This window comes from Catharus ustulatus, chromosome 15 (assembly GCF_009819885.2).
Source record: "Catharus ustulatus isolate bCatUst1 chromosome 15, bCatUst1.pri.v2, whole genome shotgun sequence".
Taxonomy (NCBI): Eukaryota; Metazoa; Chordata; class Aves; order Passeriformes; family Turdidae; genus Catharus; species Catharus ustulatus.
Window position 1 is genome coordinate 3,474,489 of NC_046235.1, and position 6,100 is coordinate 3,480,588.

The 6,100-nt window shown below is 41.8% G+C and overlaps 1 long non-coding RNA gene across 1 annotated transcript in view; it reads right to left on the reverse strand.

The window, feature by feature from the left end:
* The window catches only part of LOC117003153, a 100,017-nt gene that overhangs the window by 973 nt on the left and 92,944 nt on the right, over nucleotides 1-6,100 (reverse strand). Inside the window, exons 8-9 of the long non-coding RNA XR_004419475.1 lie at nucleotides 2,714-2,798; nucleotides 319-389 (exon numbers count right to left, since the gene is read on the reverse strand). This is a non-coding gene — a long non-coding RNA (uncharacterized LOC117003153). The remainder of the gene's footprint in view (nucleotides 1-318; nucleotides 390-2,713; nucleotides 2,799-6,100) is intronic.

The following is a 6,100-nucleotide window of genomic DNA, read 5'->3' on the forward strand; positions in this document are numbered from 1 at the left end:
CTTCCTTCTGCTTGCTGTCTTAGACATTTTCTTACCTGTTATTCCACACTTTTATATTGTTGCATTACTACAGATAATAACCAGAATGGATACATCTCTGCTTTCCACTGCTTCTAAATGGTTCTAAAATAGATCCTACACCTTTTTATTTACAATCACCACTCACTCAGTGTCATTTCACCTCTAATGCTCCCCAGTGGATCTATTAACAAAACTCTGGTTACTCAGGTTACTCAGGAATGCAGCCCTGCTGTTCTGGACCCCAAAGAACAATTCCAAACCCTCCCACAGCACTGTCCCTTGCCAGGCTATACTCACTTATTCCATAAGGCCCCAAAGCAGCACCACAGGCTCTTGCAGGTCCAGATAATGACCAGTATCTCACAAAACTGTGGGAAGAGGAAAAAAAAATTCCTATAAACCTTGAAATGCAGACACGCACAAGAAATCATATTAAAGAAATATAAATTGAATACAAAATCATGATTAAAAAACCCAAAGTTTAAAAGTTTTGGTTTTTCTCCCTAGGAAGGAAGAAATAGCTTGTCCAGCCAGTCTGCCTCGAGCTGTCCTTTATATTCCTGAAGATAAACTGCTTGGCTATACCACTGTCTTGGTAAAAAATGCAAGAGCAAGTAGAAAGGGAAGTTAATGATTCATATCCCAGGGAAAAAACATTATCCAGATTCATAAAGACAGATGAAACACACTGGGCTACTGAAATAGGCTCTGCTCACCCCAGTGCCTGCAAATGGAAACTCGTTTTAGCTATGTGCCTATTTGTGCAGTGCTGCTATAAAATGTAACTAGGCTTCTTAATATTTTGAATAGAAAAATGACTGATTTTTCCAAAGAAAAAACTCATTCTCACCTCTACCTAACGTCTGCTTGCTTTTCTGAAATGCATCTCAGCAAGCCAAAGTGTTGCCACTAGATGGCAAAATGAGACTGAATCTTCTCTCCGACACAATCTCGAATTGTATTCGTTGGATGGAGATAAAACAGAAAAATATGAATATATTTTTATCCATTTTGATCCTCTGACATTTCTCTGGAAAACATTAGTTGCAGGAATTCTATTATGCAAATGGGAAGGTGTTATGGGAAGGTGTGTTATGTGATCCAGGTGAGATCCTACTCTGTTGTTATTTAATCCACATCTCAGAGAAGAGCCCTGACAGATCAGGACTGCTTCCACGGACAAGCACTTTGGACCTGTGCTGGCCCTCCTTCACAATGAGCCAGGGGATAAAAAGAATTAAGTCCACTCATAGTAGAATACATGTGTACAATTTAAAATATATGCAGAATGCCTCTTTATAAGGAAAAAAACCCTCTTATGAATACACTATATTTTTATTAATACACTATATTTTTATGAATACACTGTATTTTGAACACTACAATGAAAAGTTGAAAAGCATGGAGTGTTCAACAATTCAGCTCCTTGGAAACTCTAAGCCAGTCATAGAGAGGAACATAAAGATTGAAAACAAAACTAACATTAAAAACAAAACTATACCCATGATGAGATTGGCTAGCAGCAGCTTGTTTTACTCCAACTCACCTGTGTATTTTCTGGTCTGTGAAATTCACTCTTGAAAACTTTCAGGACTGACAAAATCTTTTCCTGAGAAGGTCTGAAATGAGTGTATGTTGGTGGAAAAGCTGTAGAAGCTTTTTTCTTTTTCACAGCACTGCAGAATCATAAATGCTTTTCTTACTGGTCTGCGAACTGCTGAAATATTCAGAGAACTGGAAATCTTTAGGGTCACAATCCAGTTCTGATTTTGTGTATGGACAGGAACATTGCAACTGCAGCAATGGCCAAAATCCCATGTTGGCAGCCAGTTTACAGTATAACCCTGCATGTCTTTCTAGAGTTGAAGCGACAAAGTAACTTTGTGTAGATTAGAAAACACATGCCTGACTGACTAAAAGAACACTTAGAAACAATATCAGAGCCAATAAGCTGCTTATGGGTGTCAATAGTTCATTTGATTAAAACAGCAAAATTGGTTGAGTTAAAATAATTATCGTATTTCAAATAGTTAGATAGACTCGAGATACTGCTGTTAGAAAAACCTGAATGAAACAAAAATCATAACTTTTGTTCTGGCATCAGTGCTGAAAGAGAACAATTTTGGTTTTTTTTAATTAAAAAACCACCAAAAAAACCACAACAAAATCCTTCCCAAAACCCAAAAGAAGGCAAAGCAAATGGAAAGGCTGTTGTGGAAGCAGGGACTGGGAATATCTCATGCCTCAGCTCCATCCAGGCACAGCAGCTCCCCCAGGCTCTGGTCTCCAGTGGAGCTGGGGCTCCCCAGCACAGCCCAGTCCTGCAGTGCTGCAGAGGGGCAGGGATGGGCAGGGATGGGCAGGGATGGGCAGGGATGGGCTGGGATGGGCAGGGATGGGCAGGGATGGGCAGGGATGGGCAGAGATGGGCAGGGATGGGCAGAGATGGGCAGGGATGGGCAGGGATGGGCTGGGAGCCAGAGCAGCAGCTCTTGGGACAAAAGGGAGCTGAGCTGCTGGAAAAAAGCCTTGTGGGTGAGTAGAGCCTTGCATAGCCAAGGTCTTGGCAGCTCCCCTGGGCAGCAGGCTGGCCTGGAGCTGGGGCAGGAAATCTGTGCTTTTTGACAGCACAGGTGGAAAGGTTGGAGCAGTTAGCCCAGACTAAAGGGTGTGTTTTTAACTTCATGTTTACCTTCAGCTCTGATGTCTCCATCAAACTGGTGAGCTCAGGTGCAAAGCTGGTGTGTTCACTGGCAGGGTTCTGTCCCTGGAAGACACTGTCATGTCCAAAACACATCATTTCCAGGTGTCCTTTTGGCCCCATCTGTGTCACAATACAGCTGACCCTGATGGCAGCTCCTGAACTGAGCTGCTGAACTGCACTGAGCAGCCCAAATACTGGAGGAGAGCTCTTCAGTCCCCAAATCCTCCTTCTCAAGCTTGCAGCAGTTTTTGCTGTTAGCAGAGCCCTTCTCAGGTCATGAGAACAACTGACTGCTAGTTGTCATAAAGTCACAAAGTTTATCTCCTTTTTTCCTTCCCTCATCTCCAACTTCCCTTTCTCAGACTTAGCAAGCTTTTTTTTCAGTCTTTCCTCAGCAGACAGCTCTGTTGAGGTCTCCTAAGTGTTCTCTGCATTTGTTTGCAGCATTTCTGGACAAAGCAGACACATTTTGCCACTTATAACCCTAACAGAGTGGAATAAAACATGTGCTTGAGCAAACTGCTCTTGCTAGAAGTACTTGCCTTATTTTTAACAGGACTTTAGTAGATATTGATTCTCTTTTGTTTCTGAACAGAGTCCAGTTGCACTCTACAGTGGCTGTATTTTAGGATTTCAGGCCTTTTGGAATTACCTAAACTCCACCTTGACACCTTCTCAGAGTAATGCAATTCACTGGCAATGGAAAAGATGCTTTTTCAAGTACACAGATTTTTTTTTTTTCCATCCAGGAAAATCTTTGCTGATTCAGGTAGGTTGGTTAGCATTTACCTCAGCTGCTGTTCCCATTCAAGTGTCATGTTCAGGGTCCATCCATCCCTATCACCAGGGTGGGCTGGGTGGGGAGGAAGGCTCCAGGTTCCATTCCTGCAAATTGCTTTTTCAGACTGGCTGAGGTGGGAATGTGAATATCCTGACACTTTCCCCAGGGGGATCTTTACCTGAGCCAGGTGTGTAAGGGAGGACACTGACCTGGTAAAAAGCATTATCCCATTTCACAGGGATAATCTTATTGAGAAGCAAAGGTCAGTTTGTTGTGCTCATGCTCCCCACGTGGGTGGTGAAAATATTTGAAATTTCAGAAAATATCTGAACCCCCTCAGCACCAGGGCTGTTCTTATGATCAGAGGTTTGTCCACCATACATGCAAAACCTCTCCTTCCCTTTGGTCTGGCCTCAGCAAAGCACCAAATTAATGCTGACATTTCAGTCTCAGTTACAGGTAGAGCCTGGGAAATGCAGCCTGGGAATTGGTCATGTCATGTTGAAAGGAGAACTATAGGCAGTCTAGGGTAAAAATTCCGGGGTAAAAGGAAGAATCTACCCTGGCCTTTTAAAATTTTGGGCAGGACAAAAGAAAAGCACTCCAGAAAGATCCACTTCACTTTGGGAGTGAGATGAACATGCAGACAAAATTCTTAAAAGGTTTGAACTTTTTTTTTTTTTTGTTTGGCTCTAGGGATATGGACACGTGACCTGAGTTACTCTAGAAAAACAAACCCTTCTGAAAGTGGTTCAAAGTAAGCCCTTGACTCCACTTAAAACAGGGACAGAAGACCACCAGAGAGAGGTGAGAGAAAATGGAAAACGTTGCTGCTCTTTGAAGGCAGCAGAATGTTGGCAGTGAGAATTTCCCCCCTGTGTTGCCTAAAATGGTTTGAGTCTCGCATTTTCAAACAAACCATCACTGCATCAGAAAGAGCTTACCATTGGCAGCTGTTACTGAGGAGACTCTTTGTGTGAAGGTTGTGTGACTACAGGCTGTAAAATACCTGTGAAACACCCAGTTCTTTATAAAGAGAGGGGAAAAAGGTCTCAATAAAAAGACATGCACCTGATAATAGCAGTAATAGTCAGTGTTTCTCAGCTTTTGAAAATCTAAGACCTTAAAATCCATCTCATGAGATTGCCAGCTGCTGTAGGAGCATATCTAAAAATTGAAATATAGAAAACACAAAGTGGTGTTTCCTCCGCAAGCCTCACTGGGGCACCACATCCGATGTGTTTGTGATGTTACAAAAGAAGTTGGAGAGACAGACAGAGCTCAAGTTTGTATTCATTTTACAAAAAATACGTGAAATCTGCACGTAGCTATGATGCACACTGCCACAGACAGGATGCAAGCAAATAATAATAATACATGTGTTAGAATTTGTGTTAGCTGCTTGGGAGACCGACTTGAGAGGTAAAGGATTTCCTCCTTTCTCATAAAAAAAATAAAATTATACTGCATCAGAATAAGTGATACTGTAATTCTCCTATAACACCACCAGCATAAATTTTGACCAGACTAATTAGTTTCATATTAGTACAAATAAGGAGTAACACAAGTGCAATTAGATCTGCTACACTGGGTTTGGGATAGAAACCTGATTAGGAGGTAATGAAACACATCTGAGAACAAGCAATTAGAAATTTAACACAGGCTTCTTCCTGTCTCCCTGCTTGTTTTTCTCTGTGAAATCCAGGGGGTGGGATGGGATGTCTGAGGTGTGGTTCTGTAACCTCCCCTTTACCTCTGCAGACAATGCACCAGCAAAGCAACTTTTCTTTGGGGATTCTTTGTCACCAGTTCAGTCAGTCCTAGTTCATCCCCAGACCTAGAGGTGATAATATTTCTGTGATACTGGCAGGACATGCCTCAGATGATTCACACAGGTCATTTTAAGTAAGAACTCAGAAAACACAGCTGTAGCATCTATTTGATAAATGCTACTCTGCTTAGAACAGCTGTGACAGCAGATTAATTTCAGAGAGTTTTAAATACCATGCTGCCATAATTTACCAGAATTTCTCTAGAAAAAGGTAAGCTACTTTAAATAATGACTCTGAATTTCAAAAGTAAAGCTCTTACTGTGTAGACTTTTAGGCTTGATCTCAAATACATGCACTTGTGTGCAACACACCTGCAGATTGCAGACATGGGGTTAGGAGGTTGTCAGTGACTGGAGACAAGAGGGATGTATTTCATTTCTCCAGAAAAAGAAGAGGAACTTTCTTTCCCAGTCCTTCAGAACTGTGCACCTGTTCTTACTAGTCCAGGAATCTCAGAAATTGCCACCTTTTGTTCAGTCTAATGGAGGATTCATAGCAGCACAGCTTTGGGAGGAGGTTCCACAACAAGAAAAGGGAGAATGGACATGCTGGCTGTTTTTAAACACCAGACACACTTGGAATTACTCAATGTAATTACTCAGCAAAGGGACCTGCTGATGGGAGGTGCCTGAATTGGTTTTGCAGGACAGCTGAAAATCTATCATGTCCCTGTGGTAATAATATGATTTTGTGGATTCTTTTTTAGCTACAAAAATCCTCATTAAAAAGTAGCCAAAAATGAACAATTGATACAAAGGCAGC